Here is a 17644-nt window from a genome sequence, read left to right on the forward strand (position 1 = left end):
CTGCGTCGCGCGTAAACTGCATGCTACACGCGCTGCAGGTCTTCAGCACGGCAGCCGCTTCTCCGCCGACGTCAGGTGTTTCCGCGGTGCCTCTAAAAAGAAGGGAACCCGCTGCCACTGACTGGTTTAACAGAAAATCGACAGAGAGTTTTTTATACCCACAAGCTTTATTAACTTTAATGTTTCCAGGGTAGGCGCACGCAGGAGAGAATGGATCAAAATAAAAGAAAAGAAAAAGATCCAGAGCGCTGTCTTGGTCTATAGACCAACACGCGGCCCTGACGTCACGCAGCTGCGGTGGCGCTGTTGACGGTACTGCCCATGCGCAGACGCTTCAGTTCACGCGAACCTGCTTTCTGCGCATGCGCAGTGCCCACACCAGGTGTGGGCAAACGCCGGCTTGTTTGTAAACAGCGTGTCGGTCTATAGAGACTTTAACACACGACTTTGCCAAAAGTACAAATCTCGCCACAGGCCTTTTCTACGATTAATAAGGACGATGTAAGGGCTGATGAAAGAACGCTATCTTTATCTTTAAACGAAGAAAACTTTACTATTATTGGGCGACATTTCTGAGGGTCGAATGCTCCTAGGCGATGCGCCCTTTCAATCCTAGATGATTCAACTTGCACGTTTAGTTTTTCGGAGCACAAGCTAGTGACCAAGCACTCTGACTGAGCCCACGTTTCCTTGTCTGCGTCGGTGATGCCAAAAAATAAAAGATTACAGCGACGGGATCTGCCCTCTGCATCATCGCAACGTGTTTTTAGCTGAGAGAGTTCGTTTAAGGCAGCAGTAAGCTGGGGTTCAGTAGTCGCGGCGCTACTAGTATCCTTCTGCTTTAGTGCGTCGAGTTCACTCGCGAGTTTGTTAAGTCGCTCTTCAAGTGTTGAAACTGTCTGTTCACTTTGTTTTTGTTTTTCTTTTAGAAGGTTTACTTCTTGTTGAAGTATAGCATGACTGTTTTTAAGTTTATCGACTGTTTCTTGTAAGCTAAGTAATTGTTCTTCTTGGGGTTTTGACATGGGACCTGGGTTCCGCTCAACATCACCAGACAACAACAGCAGCAGAACTCTAAAAGACTCAATACAGGCTTCGGGGCATGGAAGCATAACAAGGCAAACATTGTCTGATTTAAAACAATGGCAAGGTTTTTGTTTACTAACCTGCGGGAGGACGAAAAACATGAGCAACTTCATGGCTGCAGAGCTTCCATGCCCACTGGCGCGCTGTCGCAAGGGGAGCTCCTTTATAGCTGCCGCTGTCGATGTCCCTGCTGATGACGTGGTGTGAACGAGGTTCTCGATGAACTTGATACCAGGACAGGACGGTGCTGTCGACGAGTGATTGGCAGGTTGAAGATTGTCGTCCGGATGCCGGAAGAAAACCGCGCCGTCATTGGGGACCCACGCGCCGGCACGCTCAGGAACTGCGGGAGGACGCAAAACATGAGCAACTTCATGGCTGCAGAGCTTCCATGCCCACACTGCATTCGTTTCTTTTCTGATCTAAAATATTGAACAAAAACTACTTTTATAAATAATTGAAATGGTTCGCGCTACTCATATTTTGTATTTCGACTAAAAGAAGCTTTTAGCGGCTCTGGCCACCAGTAAGCGCAGGATCAAAGTCGTCACATTCTGCGCGCTTTCGGTACCTCGAGTCGCCCTCGTCGGTGGAGGAGGTTTCCGCGTCGTCCGGTTAAAATATGACGCACTGATATTTAGTTACTCTCTCCGTGCCCGCTTGCCTGCCCCAACCCCAAGTGACGTGGAAACCCCAAAAAAGGTAGACGCTTAAATATGATTGCAGGGCCCCTTTAAGCAATACACTCATAAGAAATGTGAATTGCAACAACAAAACGAATTGATCCATAAGAACAGCAAAGTTAAAACGTAGCTATATTTTGAAATGTTTGTACATTGCCCTTTTTCAAGAAACAGGGCGAAGGTACATTCGTGTTTTGCCTGGCTTACACAGGTTACTCCCTGAAAGCTGTAACATCTTTACCACACGAAGAAAACGTCCTTCCGTCATAAGGTAACACCTATTTTTAGCATTCAAAGCAGGAAATACCCGTGACAATCTTTTTTTTTTCTTTTTTTCATTGGTTTTTTTGCACGGAGCTAAGCAAAATCAATACGTTGGGGAGAATTCGTCTGCTTGCGGAAACTCCGAGCTCACCAGGGGCGCTGCGATCACTTTTCGCTCGCGCTCCGCGGAAGTTGCCACTATTGGCTTACATAATATTTGGAACAAGTACAGAATCATGAGGATCACCATGATGGTGCTCTTCTTACGCTGTCTGATTGGTCCCATCAGCTCGCAGCGTCGGCTGCGTATGGACTGAAGGTAAAACGAAGTATATAGAAACACGGACAAACATCTAAGTGGACTTTTTCTCTTGCCTTGGGAAGATGTACCGCCGAGTAACGTAGCTAAGTTACCCGTCACTAGAAATAAGTAGCGCAAATACGTTACCCATTACTCTCTTGAAAAAGTAACGATTCCGTTACTACCTTACCAAGAAAACTAACGCGTTACCGATAACGCCATTATTTGTAACGCGTTACCGGCAACACTGAGGGTGCCCTATCTTACAGCAGAGCTATCCTGGTGGTACCAGAAAAACTGCTCAACGGGCATATTATGTACCTGATATCTTTAACAGCCTACATGACCTATTTCAGTTTATTACGTGAAAACAATTGCTTAAGAACGCGCTACGAAACCTAGAACAGTAAGTGTTGCTTTTTATCTGCATTTTTTTTAATGGGGGGGGGGGGAGGGGTTTATATCCTCGCAAAACACTGCGTTATATGTATATACTGTGTATATAGTGCGTTTCACGAAAGGTGGACAAATTCAATATTGCGAAAACTACGCGTCGCAACAAAAAAAGGCTTGTCGGTTGGTCCTGGGCCAGGGGCCTATTTAGAAAAATTATTAAAGTCCGGGATAATTAGATTGTTAATTTTTTGCGTAATTAACTTTTTTTAATATTGTGTTTAATGGCATGGTTTCAACTTAAAAAAATTAACAGCATCATCGAAAACCCCTAAAGCAACAAATTGTAGAACGATTGAAGGCACGTACGGAATTTTATGGCTTTCTGAAAAACCGCGCAAATTCGACGGGTTTTTTAAGTTTCGGTTTGCTATCGGAGCGCATCTTGGCCCCGACGGCACCGCGTCCCGTGGAGAAATAGTGCAACCAACCTCTGCTGCGCTGTCCTCGAGCGACGCAGCAGAGGCTGGTTGCACTATTTTTCCGCGCGGGGCGCGGTGCCGTCTGTTCCGAGAATCACTCCGATAGCAAACCAAAACTTAAAAACCCGTCGAATTTGCGCGGTTTCTCAGAAAGCGTAAAATGCTGCGCGTGCCTTCTATTGTTCTGCAATTTGTTGATTTAGTGTTTTTTAATGATGCTGAGCAATTTTCTAATTGGAACCTTAAACTGTTTAAAGGCATGATTTCAATTAGAAAATTGCTCAGCATCATAAAAAAAACATGATCAATTTTTTTCTATGAGTGTCTATTGCATGGACCGCTTAATGTACTACTGATGGAGCATTTGATGAATCGCGTAATCATTGAGTCACAAAAAGATGGGAATGAAAGCCTAGATCTTTCTATGTGCCTTCGCAGTTTCCGCTTCGAGTATCGCTGATTTCCAACTCACAAATATAGTCTAGCAATATCAATTTCACAGGTGATGGAATGGGTAATCGTGCAAAAAGATGTTTTGCACGAGTTTTCCCGCGAGTGAGCCCGTGCCTTCCTCTACTCAGCCGTATGTGATTGTCTGGTGAATGAAGTAGAAATCACGGATTCGAAACTGCTTGGGAGTAATGTCAAACCGGTCATAATCTGCAATTAATTACCTTACAACTGTGTTTGTTTTTATTTGCATCTCCAATAAATGTAAATAAAAATATCGACCGTTTTTGTGAGTGTAGCCATGTTGAATTCTGGCGTTGCTGGTTTGGGGCAAAACACCGAACCAATTTATTTTCTGATTGCGATGCGCAAAACTTTAAGGGACTCGTGTCACTAGTTTTCTCTTTGCTCCTGACATAATTCTTTTTAATTATAGTTATGTCTAAATTATTTACTTCATTCTTTGTCGCCCAACTCAATTGCGCCGTATTTCAACATGGAAGCCGAGGCACGAAAACGATTTACATAAAGAATGAAAACTTGTAGTTTTGCGATCCACAGATCGGATATATTTTGAATGTAGCTCCAACATTACCCGAAAAGTCGTCTCCCGGAACTAACGCGAATTTCGCTTCTATTTCGAAGGTTCCACCTAACCGCCGAAGACGAACTTGGGAGCAGTTGTTACGCTCCTCTCTAGAAGATGGGGTCCCTCTGCATGTCCGGATTCTCCGATGCTCTGGACTGGAGGCCCCTCTTCTTCCAAGAGTCCTTCGTCGCACACAGCGCATGCGCCCTCTGTGGCCTGCTGTCGAAGAAAGCGGTCAGAATGCCCTGTGCCCACACGCTCTGCTTGGAATGTCACGAGGAGTCCGCGAGGCAAGGGGGGTCTTGCCCGCTCGATGACGATCCCTTCAACGACGATGACATTGTTCGACTCAATATTTCGGGTGGCTACATAGAAAAAAGCACGGTAAGAACATCTTGAGATTACGTTTGAGCAAACATCGATATAGTGTTGTTACTTTATAAACCCTTGAATAGCCGACTGCACTTCAGACTGTGACTTTAAAAAATTCGTAATTTAAAAAAACCTTTTTTTATTTGGCCAATTTACATCCCAACTCGTCATTTCTTTCGCCATTTTTTCTCCACAATAAGTGTAAACAACAACGGTGAAAGCGTTTAGCAGTGTCGGGTCTCAATTATAGATCATTCTTTTTTTTAAGTCGATCTTTTTTAAGCCAGCGTGTAGAGCGTCAGAGCTGTGCAGAGAGCGAGTCCTCTGCTTCCAGCGCAGAAGTTCCGGTGAAGTCAGAACGACGCCGAGCTTTGATTGGCTTTGATTGAATGGATAGTCGGTAGACCAAGATACCTTAAGGCCTACCCACTGTTTTTTTTTTTCAATCAGCCAATAAAACTAGGTGTTTTGACATCATCGCAACCTCTTTGCAAGAAATAAACATGCGCGCCGCATAAGAATGAATGGATGCTAACGGCTGTAAATTTTATATCCGGCGGTAGCTTGCGCCACCTAGCCTAGAGGTTAAGAACGAAAAGTATGATTTCTTTTCTTCGTCGATTTCTTACCCTCTGCAATTTCGTAACTATCACCAGGCGGTGTGGGATATCACCAGGATGACTTTCACCAGGCGGTGTGGGACATCACCTCCCCCCCCCCCCTCTTTTCCTTGACGAGGGGTCGACAATTGTTCTCATGTCAAACCTAGTCGGCGCTATCCCCAAACCGGGCCTACTGGGAGGCTGGGTGTTGACTTTAGGCAGGAGGCACGCGGGAGGGAATCTTAATTTTCCTCTGTCCCTGTCCCCAGCTATGTCAGTTAGTTGTACGCCATTCAATTCCCTTTAGATGATTTCCACAGTCTTCCAGTCCCCTCTTTGTTATTAAAATGCACTTATTATTCATTTTTCGACGGATTCGATGGATTTGGCAGGAATTAACGCTGTGGTCTGCAAACTCCTGCGTTCCGGCCAAATTTGTCGCCCACCCGGGGGGGGGGGGGGGGGGGGGGGGTGCGAGAAAGCCCTCTGCACCTCAACACCACATGTTCTATTGTCTCGTCTTCACCTTGGCATGCGGCACACCTCGTATCCAGTTTCTCATACTCCGTCCTATATGTCCTGGTTTTCTATACTCCCGTTCTAACCTCGAATAACAACGAGCTCCCCCGTGAATTATCACCAATGTTGCTTCCTTATTTTTTTGTTTGTTTTCGTCCCAAGTACATAGCTAAAGCTAGTTTTCTCTACATTCTTTACTCCCTCGTCTTTTTCTGGACTTCTTATACTTCCCTCTTCACACAGGTAGTCTGCTCTGCCCCATCACTTGACCGTAAGTATTTGAGTTTCAGTTTTCGAATTTGGTTTGTCCATTTAGTGTTCAAACTTCTCATGTATAGATACTTATATACCTTTCTCGTCCATCATTCACCCTCAATTGTGTCTAGCCTTTGTTAGAATTTCAACAAACTGACCGCCTCTCTTGACCCCGAAAGATGCCCAGCACATGTCTCCCTGCACTCCTCATTCGGTGTATTCCCATGTGCCCCCAGTGCCAGTCTGACCACGCTCCTCTGCCGGGTATCGAAGCACGACTGGACCTCAGATTTCCATGCATAATACCGCATGGCTAAAAAAACAAGCCCGGCACCATAACTCGTTTTTGTATCCCCCTAACAACTTATGTCTATTGTAGCCCCATAGAGTCTTTTGCTTCATAACTGCTCTATTCCGTTTTCGTGTTTTAGCACATTTTCTTCCTGCTCTTCTAAGTATTGTTTTCCCTCACTCAGCTAACCTCCTTGGTATTTATACTTCCCTAAGTGTTTTATTAAAATGACGAATTTTCAGTGGGTCCCCCATTCTCATCGTTATAAACAATTATCCCCGACTTGTGGGTACTGAATCCCAGGCCCATAGTCTCCTTCCTCTCCACAGATCTTAATCAGCTCCTGTAACATACCCCGGCTATCTTTTAACAGTACGATGTCGCCTGCGTAGAACATTCCTCACATAAATTGGTTTACTTCTCTCCCTCTCTCTATATGTGACAGATCAAAACCAAACTTGCACTTGTTTAATTTCTTTTCCATTCTACTGACAAATATTATAAAAATAAGAGGTGATGGGGGACGATCTTGCCTAAGTACTCTTTTTAATTCGGCCGGTTCAGCTATTTCTGTTTCCTATGTTATAACAACCTTATTATTTGTTTATACCTGCTGTAACAGCCTAAATTTATGTGCGCCTAACTTATACTTTCTCAACTGTACCCAGAGTTTTTTTCTGACTTACATAGTCCTACCTTTCTTTAATGTCTAGGAAGGCTACTGATAACGGTTTTGTACTCACCTGTGCCACCTCTATACATTGAGTGATAAATAAGTTATCACCTAATCGTCTCTCTTTTTGGAACCCGTTCTGTAGTTCATCTAATATATTTTCTGCCCATTCTTCTATTATTATTTTAGTATCTCCATCGCTAATCTGTACAGGACTGAAGTTTCTCTTATTGGGCAGTATGAATTTATGTCATCGTTAATTTTCTTGTTCTTATATAATCATTTCATTCTGCTTAGTTTCCAATCATTGGGTATTTCACCCCTGCCCAACCCCCTTAATATTTAAACAGTTGCCTGTCTTAACTTTAATTTTTTCGTTGTTCCTAGTGTCTTGACTAGTCTCATTCCTAGGCCATCTGGGCCTGTCGCCTTTCCAGCAGTTATTCTGCTTTCTGCTCTTTTCTATTTCCCCGTGGTCGTCTCAGTTGTCTCGTTAGTGTTCTCGTTCGGTTCAAGTTCTGCAAATGCTGATGTTGCCTCGATTGCTTGTCTAATAAATTCCCTTGCCTCCTCGCACTCTACACTTATCCCCTCGTGCCTTCGCGCGCGGTCAATGAACAATGGAGCCCTTCTGTTGTTCTCCCCTGCGCATTGATGGGCTCCTAGATTAGCACCTTTTTGCATCTTTCCGATCATTTTGGTTTAAATCCACCATTTACTGCACTTCAGCTCTATCAATCTTGGCCTGGATAAAAACAGATTCCTCTCTTTTTCATTCCTGGAATGTATTCCATTTCGATGCTACCTAAGCGGATGTGTCCCCCCTTTTCTTCGCCCATCTGTGTTCCCTTATAACCTGTTGTCGCCTCACTACGGCTGCCTTAACTTCACTGTCCTACCAGCTTTTTGGTGTATGTTTCCTCCTTCTTTCTCTTTGTTTGATTTTTGAACTTCTCGAACACTCTTTTAAAAGTGCTTAATAAATTCTCATATGTCCATTATTTCTCCAGTTGTCTAAATACTACAGTCTCGATTCGTTTTGATACTTATTGTAGTTGGGCACCGTTTAGAATCGATATATTTTCTTGTTCAAGAATTTGTGTCTCAGGTTCTGCTGTACCAAACTTTATTTTAAGGCGTTTATGATCACTTTTTAAGCTTTTCGTGTCTTCCTCATCCTGCTCCGTGCTTCTTAATCTGTTATACAATTTACTAGACATCAAACAGTAATCGATTGTTGAATCCAAATTGTTTTTTTCCCATGTTATTTTTCCACCGAATTTTACTTCTTCGTTAACAAGCGCTAGATCAAGAGTATCGCAAAATTCTTGTAGCAGCCTCCTTGTGAAATCTGTATATCCGTCGAAGTTTTCTAAGTGTGCAATCATATCTTTTAAAATAGCTATTTCCCGATTAGGGCCAATTTCTCCAACACCTTTGTAAATAGACGTCAAATGCTGTGTATTTTCCTCTCTTTAATCAGTTCCTGTTTTCACATATACAAATGCTATGAGCATGTCTAAATTTGTATTACCTTTTAACCACATATGTTATCTGCACCTTCCAACAATATTTCCCAGCCCTGTCCTTTTACTAGCACTCCCAGTCCGCTTCCTTTCCGTTCAAGTTCACATCGATTGCATTCCACCCGAAAATAACCTGCCAAGTAGGGTGGTTCCTCCATATCTCTAAGATGCGTCTCCGCCAATTCATACACAACAAAATCTTTATCAGTTTTTTGTTGCACAATATCTTCCCATTACATTATATTTATATCTCCCCTGCATGTTTATAAATTGATTATCAATTTTACATTGAGCTGCGTCTTATTTCTCTTTTTTTTGCGAGGCTTCTTGCCACCCTTCCTCTTTGCATTTGAACTTTCAGCTACCGGTGAGCTCTGTCGGCTCCTAAAAAAGCCTTTGCCATACAACCAATCCTCCGCCCCATCCTCGTCCACGTCAGTTCCCCATTCATAGTGGATGCCGTCTCGGCTGAACGGGTGGATCGGGCTCTCCTATTATATATTATACCACCCTGTTCACATTCATGACCTGATACTAGTTCTTAGAGCTCAGTCTCACGATAGTCTTGTTAGCCGCCTGGGCTGCTCTCTTTGTACCTACTCCTCGTCCCCTGACCTCCGGTGCACCATCCCAAAGGTTATGTCCCTCATCTGCTTCACATACCCTCGATATGTGTGGCCAGGTCCCTTCCCCTTCTACCTAGGACGTCATTCAATACCGCAAGTACCACAACAAGGTTTTCCTCCCCCTTGTCCAGAGTCACCATGTATTCTGCCGTGTCCATCACCTCCTTAGTCCCCCTGCCTGGTAAGGCTGCATCTCTTACCCTCCCATCTTCCCCGACATTGCTGGTGATCCCCGCTGTGCTCCTAGTCATATTAGAGCTGCCTTTGCGCCGTTCCCTTTTGTTTTTCCTGCATCGCAGGTTTGGCAGCTGTCGGAGTAGGGGTCTGCGTTGCACCACCGTACAGTACAACGCCCCGCCGCCTTTGCCGTCAGACTAGTGTATCCGTCCTCTAGCCTCTCGATCTCTACAAGCGGCACTGCATCACTTTATTCTCCCTCTGTCCCATGTCTTTTCATTTCCTGCATGTCACATCCCACCCTTTCTAGCTCCTTTTCCACTGCCTCTCGCCCTTCCTTCTCCTTCGTTGACCTGACCTCCAGTCGCCATTCTATTGCTTCATGTTTATTTTTGTTGGATTTTTGCGTCGCCTTCACCTCCTCCAGCTGCCCTTTCCAGGCCTCCTCTAGCACCTTTCGCTTTTTTCTCTTTCTGTTAAAGGGCCCATGAAAGAAATGTTGGGCTGGAATAAATCAATTTATATTGGGATTTCACTAATAGCACATCGTTCAGTGGGCCAAAAGAAAAAAGGTAGAAAGTCAAAGGCCTGATTTTGGTACAAAATTTGAAAACGCTGCGGACTATATCGTACCGCCTTCCCTTCGTAAGCTCTCTGCCTTTTCACTGGGATACATCCGCGGACCCCGCAGCGCGTCACCGACTCCTAACGCACGACACACGATACCGGACCTCACTTATTTTCTTCACCCCTAAACCGACATTGTGCTGGAAGCTACGCGCTTGCCGGACCAATCAGCCGCCCCCCTGTCATCACCTGACTTCATTCTCTGCGCGTGGGTATGCGCGAGAGAGCGAGATCACGTTGCAAAAGTGTGGCTGGCACAAGGAGCACGTAGCTTCCACAGCACTGTCAGCTTCGGGGTGAACGGGGTGGGGAAAACAACTTTTGTTTGAATTTTGAACGACGGGCTAATCTTCTAGGGGGAGAATGGCTAAATGGAACAGCGCGGAACATAGGACAGAAAGAACAGGACAACACGAGCGCTCGTGTTGTCCTTTTCTTTCTGTCCTATGTTCCGAGCTGTTCCATTCAGTCATGAACCAACTAGCCCATCAAAGCACACTGCTCGGGGAGAATGGATGTGTCCGGATTACAGACACGAGAGTCCGAGCGAGTGGAGACTCCCCCTTTCCGTCTTCTTGAAATGTTTGGTAGAATGCGCGATTTAGGAGTTGAGGAAGAAAGTTAAACAGAAAAATGTTGGAAAAGCGTTTCATGACTTCTTTAAGTTTCGCCTGCACGACTTTTAATTCCTCCAACTTAACCGCCCAGTTTCTTTTTACCCTCTTAAAACCTGCCCCTAGATTGTCGAGCTCGGCCCACTTTTCCCGTTCCTGCCTGAGCTCATTGTTCAGCTCTTTGATCTGCATCTCGAGTACAGCCCGCTTATCTTTCTCTTTCTTGAACTTTCCCTTAAGCCCCTCAAACTTAGCCGCCACTCTCCTTCTACCCTCGTGGAACCGACCTCAAGATTCTCACAAGGATCGCAAGGGAAGCTACCCTCCACCCCGTCAGCTAAGCTCTCCCAGTCGGTCTCTAATGTACTCTTCACAATATATCAACTCCGCTTCCCCCTTACCCTTTCATTCTTTGCGACTCATCTCCCGCCGGAATCTAAGAAAAGCCTGCCCACCTCCCGGCTGCCGGTGCCTCAGCTAACCTAAACAAAGCTGGTAGATGCCCCACCGAGTGACCTTCCTACCGCCTATCGCTTTATTGGGCACACAAGACCGTCCGATGAGGCAATTTACACAACTACTGACGCTGCCAGTTATCCCGCCAAATATTAAAAAAAAGAAACTGCCACGTGATATAAAGAACACGAGAGGTAGGAACTATAAGCTATTGTAACTTACTATCCCTAACGTTATATATATATATATCTATATATATCTGTATTTACTATCACATTTCCACGTAATCACGCGAGAAACGAAAAAAAAAAAAAAGAGAACGAAATTTAGTTTCGGAGATTCGGCGAGCTTCCAACAGCAGGTCCGATTAGTCCGAGAAGCGCTAGCCTCGTCGTTGCCGGTGATGTGTGTTTGGCGTTACTTTCTTAGGTGCTCACTTTTTCAGCAAGAGCGTCATTTTTTTTCTTCAACTCTCCCTGAATTAATCTTTATGTACGATGTATTCTTTCCCCAGGTATCCTGCTGGAATGCACCCAATGGTTGTCACTTCAAGGGTCCGACTTCTAGGCTCCTGGAACACTACAAGCAGTGCATTTTCCACACCGTGTCCTGCCCTAGGTGCCAGTTGTCAGTGTTCAGGAGGGAAATTGTATGGCACTACAAAGTAAGGTGCAGCGTCTCTCACACTGCACCTGCGGCTGATACAATCTCTGGCAATCTGGATTATCATGATATAAAACAGGCAAGTGTGGATCTGAAAAGAGGAATGCTCAAGATATCCGAGGAACTCTCCTGTCTGCAAACTAGTTTTAATCAGTGCACTCTTAGAAAAAAGGGTCAGTATAGTCCTCCCTAAAGGGAGGAACGCTCTTGACACATATGTTCCTTCAGAAAGGGAGAAACCTTCGTCCCTTAAGCAGGGGAGGAAAAGTTCCTCCGTCGACTGCATCTCATTATGGCGGCCACGAATCGAGCAAATCGAGCTCGGTAAGGCTTAACGAGAACACTAAGTCTATTGCACGAAGCGAGAGGAGCAGGAAATAAAAACGTAACACGAGCTTTCCGCGAACTGTATTTATTTCCGAAGTTTCTTTACCCCTGCAGGTAAAGAAACTTACGTTTCGAAAGCATGCAGTCACTCAGTCTTCTCATCGTCAGCACTGCGATGTTCAACGGAGACAACCGGCACTCAGTTCGCGCACTTTATGTCCTACCTTTGCTATTCCTCGAGCCACAATTCCTTCGTCAACCGTTGCGTCAACCGCACATCACGGAGGAGTGAAAATCATTCGCCCGCAAAACCAAAAGCCGCTCTCAAAAAAAAAGCAAATCCGAAGCAACCTCTTGGCTTATCTCAGCACGATAACACGAAATTATGGCGTAGCCGCGTAGCGTAAAAGGATGTTAAATCGCTTGCCACCAGATGGCAGGGTCAAGCAGAGTAATCGCACGTAGCTATGCTAGGTGGCGCTAGGTACCGCCCAATTCATGTTTTACAAAAAAATATTTTTATTTCCTTACGCCGCAATTGCGTTTTTTTTCTTCGGAATCTCTAACACATGTAGACACGTTGCGCACACTACAAACATCAGGTCAACATATATTGAACGCATACACAGGCATCGCACATACAAACATCAATACAACACACTACCCCAATCACTACTACCGAGCCCTGCGTTTCCGTCTTTTATAGTGGTCGTTTTGAACGTACGGAATTTTTCGGTGACTCCCTAAGCAAAAAAAAAATATTCCGAACATGCTTATTTTTTTACAGCAATGTCATACATCTGAAGCTATTTTTAATGGCTCAGGGGATGAATCTCTTATTAAAAAAAAGACGCTCGATCATGCCATAATTATTTGAAAGCCAATAAATTGAGCCGCTCCAATGTGGTTCCAAGCCATGAGTTTGTTTTCCCGCATGGCCCTTCGTAGCCAGTATTTATATTGTAGTGTTCGTTTTTCTATTTGTGCTGTTCGCGCAAAGCTGCAATTGCCGTCTTGAGTTAATCTCTGTAGAGCAGATATCCACTCAGCTGGAAGTGATGCTTCACGGGCACAGAAATCGCTTTTCGATCAACTTGAATGCAGTCAAAGCCGTGACTTGCGACAACTGTTAAGTGTACGGAGCTGCGCCGTTGCGAGCTCGAAAACTTCTAGCGCTCATCCCAGCGCGCCGCTTAGAGGGCAGTTTCTGCAGGAACCGTAATATATTTAAACAGTAAAATAAAGGATAGCGTTTTTTTTTTTTTTTCGATTTTGCCTGTTTTTTTTTTTTTTTTTATGCTAAACTTCCATTATAAATATACGTACTTTCCCTCATACTTTCGTAGTGTTGTCTTTTCCCCAAAGCGCAATCGCTCTCGGGGACCGACAGTCACATTGGCCACTGTACGATAGGAGCTTACCGTTCAGACCAGCGTTCCAACATGACTATCCACACGTCGATCGACTGCACCTAATCCCTCAAGTGGTTTTAAACTCTTTAATGTAAAGCGGAATGTCATCCTGCGACACTCCGGCCCCTCCGATAACGGCCCGACAAGCGGCATCAATGCCCGACAGTTTACGTCATCTCATCTTGTTGTTACACCACTGATACGCGAACACACGGTCACATCGGCGATAATTCCAGTCTTCTGTTCACAACCCACAACACTGCCATCACGATGTCGCTGACACGAAGAAATACAGAACCACGTTGACGATGTTGCTGACACGCAGAAGAATCACGTTGAACGCCGGTTGGCACTCGGCACGGGACAACGGAACCGAACTCAGCACGGAAGGCACCCAGGCAGCCGGCAGGAAAACCTGCCTTCCTTGGACGCAGTTCCCGCGATTTCCATAACGTCGAAAACGTCGAAACAGTTCCTCGTGGTTTCGCTGCTGTAGTTCCGCGTGTGTCTCGCAAATTGGAGACGGCCGTCTTACCCAGTGTATGTAGCGCTGCTGGCACTGCTCCGGAACTTCGCTGTTTCTAGCGGGTTCGTTAGCTCGTTTGATAAAATTAGTGGTAAAAACGTCAATGCAACCGAAATGTTCTGCACGTTTGGACTAGAAGACGGAATTACAGGCGGCCTTCGCTGCCGCTGAAGCTCAATCAACTCAACATTAATTTATTAAACAACGTGCGCGATGTTCTCGAAAAACGAAACCGAAAGAAGATGGGTCGGGAGGGCGAAAGCTTTCTCCGGTCTGCCTGGAGGAGGAAAACGTCTCGGAGAATAATAAGGACTTTAATTTTCCTTTCATCGGTCTGGGTTTGTTTATATGTGTTTTGGTAAACAAAAATAAAAAAAAAAACTTTACAAAAAAAAAAAGAACACTCTTCTGGGAATTGAACCGTCGACTACTTGGTCACTAGCGCGATGTTCTACCCCTGCGCCAACTGAACAAGGAGGAACTCGCCCTCCTCCTTTCATCTGAACTGCCGTTCCTCCCTTCTCTGGGCAACTTGTCCGCAACAAGGAGGAACAGTCGCTTTTGCTACCTTTCTCCTCCCTTTTTTCTTAGAGTCCCTATTGAAAAAGGCCAATATGAACTCGGCTTATTGGAAATATTGTATTCCAATGAAGTTGATGGAAACCAATAAAAACTTATTGTTATCCGATTAACCCAATACGCACGATGGGAATTCATATCGGAGCACAATATCCCGATATAGTATGTGGTTATTGGTATACAACAGGATATTGGAGCACAATATCCCGATATAACTTGCGGTTATTGGTATACAACACGATATCGAAGCACAATATCCCGACAGAACTTACGGTTATTGGAATAGAATACGACACCGCGTGCATATTGGTGACCGACATGGACATACTGTGCGGCCACACGATATATAAATATCGGTCGTCGATCACGGGCCCAAAGGAGAATACAATATCGCGTGGATAAATCTCAGAACGAATTCCAAGTTACCAACATGAATTACGTCGGCATATACCGCGGACTAAGAGGATACGTAACACAGTATTGATCGCCCGTGAAGCAACATGTGGATATCGGTACGCCCACATATACGACATCGCGTGAATGATATCGTAGAACAGCAGAAGTTACCATACGGCAATACGAGAGAGAACGATATTGGAGGTGGATACACACAGAACACAAACGTTCCGCGTTGCAAACAGATTCACATTGATCGAAAGCGCAAGTGTACGTACGGCACACAGTACACACAGCCTCGAACGCTTGAAATGCTAGACAACCACCAAACCATTCAGAATAACTAGCTGGGACACCCGCGACCTACCTTTCAATGAGAAAGCCCAATAACGACGTGCTCATTGGAGTGATCGTTTTCAAACAAATGTTTATTGCAGTTTTAATGCAACAAAAGTTAGGTTACCGATGTTGAAACCCAAATCGAACGCGATACGTGACAATGTCAGTTCGCACGATAAAATAATGAGGATTAATGGGCTTGACAGGTCACGTGCTTCTTACCCGCACATTTATCGATATTGACCCACCTTTCTGGGTAATCCTACGTCGTACACAAAATCCACAACCACACTAGTACACCATAACCACACACGAGCACATTTCACCCACCACTCTTCGTCGCCTGTTTCGCAAGATTCACACACTGTAAAAAACGACGGGAAAAATACGTGCATTTGCGCCATCAAACGATACGTTACAGACTCGTTTTATGAGAAAAGTTTCCATCGTCAACCCGCGCGCGCGAAAGCTCGAGCGCTCGAGCTTCGGAGGCAGTTCGAATTCCGAAGGGAGGCGAGCCGAGCGAGCCGCGAGTGGCCGAATCCGCCGATCCAGCCAAGCCTAGCCAAGCCGCCGAGATTACGCCATTGCGCAGCGACCGCGACCGCGCCAACCCGGCGAGACAGCGAGACGGCGAGACAGCGGCCAGCGGCGATGGCGGGACCGACGGATAACGGCTCGTCAAGTTCGTCGCGCACTTTGCTTGTGGATTCCAAGTGAAACCAACGCACTTCCAATCGCTTCGAAAGGTACTTTATTACTTGCAGCATTGAGTGCTTTGGTATACACAGAAAGTGAACACTGAAGGACAGAAGGGATACATGATGTTTTGAAATCGCAGCTTATTTGAACGCATGCGTCCCCTGCTGAAAGCGTCTGGCTGTGCTCTGTTGCAGACGTCATTTCGACTGCGTGTACTCTGATGTAACTTCAGTCAGTGTTTACACTCGGCTAGCTATCACTCGGCTTGTTATCTCGTGTGCGAAATAGACGTAGAAACCAGCGCCTCGTCTCTTTCGGATATTCAACCTCCAGCCCCCTGGCTCCCAGCGTGCTTACCGGCGCAAACCGTTCGACGTGTTGGATTCGTGGGCTCGTTCGAAGAGGCGTTGTTAAACGCTCACGAGTCGCCGAAGTGTTACCGGAGCTTCTCTTTACGAAAGTCGCGATCGACGCTGGGCTCTGAGCTCGTACTTTTTTCTTCCCTGGTAGACTAAGAGTACCGACCATTCATCTGTGGTGCCGACTGGCGCCGTACGAAGTTGAGAAAAGCTAGCGAGTCTGTCAGATTTTCGTGACGCCGCCCAACTGCTCTGCTACCGGCTGCGCTCAACAATTAATGTAAAAAAAAAAAAAACGCGTTTTCTAATTTTCAAATTTTTTTTTTGCCATGTTTCATTTTAGTCGCCGCAAAGTAAATCGCGGCCGTACGTCGGTTGACTCCCGATTACTGTCTCTACATCGTAGATTGTCTCACCACAATGGTGCCTCGTTGGTGTGATCTTATTCTGGTATCATTACATCTTGCTTTTTCATTTTGGCACACTTCTAGACGACCTTCTACACGTTGCACTCCTTGTCAACATGTCGCTGGTGTTAGAGACAAATCTGAAGTCGCTGTTTGCTCACTCCTTGGTGCACATATTTCATGTTCAACATCAGGTATCTGAAGGAGGCGCCATAAAACCCTGGAGTTTGTTTAAAGGTACCTCAACATACTGTATTCAAGTGTCGTTTTGTGTGTTATAGTTTCCTACAAAACCAAATTGCACTTTGTTCGTAAAATACCCTATAACTGTTCACTACAATTAAAGTTGCTATGAAACATTGGCCACGAGAGGTGACTCGGCCAACGCAGCCTGAAAATTCCTCGCATAATTTTCTTCATGGGTCATTTTGGACATTGACAAATTTTCTTGTGAATAATGAGTGTTATGCACATGTGTTCTACTTTTCGCACAGGTACTTCAGTTAGATAAACCCGAGCAAAGGCAGCAAGACAGTCTCATGGGGTCACACCAAGGGTAACTGCATTCCTGCTCGAGTCCCGAGTCTTGTCACCAAACTTCACTGAACATAATGGTACATTCCGTTTCCTTAACTTTTTCTTCTGAAATGTTTTTTTTTTTTTTATTGTTGCTTTTTTCTATTGAAAAAGGGGTAGTACAACGTTTAAACACCCAATGTTTTTTTTTTCTTTTTGTAAAATGTGTAGTACATCGTTTAAAAACCCAAGCGTTCATAAATGGTCTCTGTACCAGACAATAGGGTGTCTTATACTCTGTTTCATACTTAGCGTGCAACGCTGTCAAAGGTACTAAAGTGGTGCGCATGAAAAAATAGAAAAAGTTACTCCGCGCGTTTCGTAGACGAGTGGTAGAAGGCGCTGCTCTGGCGATATTGACGTCTCGGTGG

At 45.1% G+C, this 17644-nt stretch overlaps 1 pseudogene; it reads left to right on the forward strand.

The window, feature by feature from the left end:
• The first annotated feature begins 4362 nt into the window (after window positions 1-4362).
• LOC120837718 lies at window positions 4363-15375 on the forward strand (annotated as a pseudogene).
• The last annotated feature ends 2269 nt before the right edge of the window (window positions 15376-17644 follow it).

This window comes from Ixodes scapularis, unplaced genomic scaffold (assembly GCF_016920785.2).
Source record: "Ixodes scapularis isolate PalLabHiFi unplaced genomic scaffold, ASM1692078v2 PGA_scaffold1__304_contigs__length_218370807, whole genome shotgun sequence".
NCBI lineage: Eukaryota > Metazoa > Arthropoda > Arachnida > Ixodida > Ixodidae > Ixodes > Ixodes scapularis.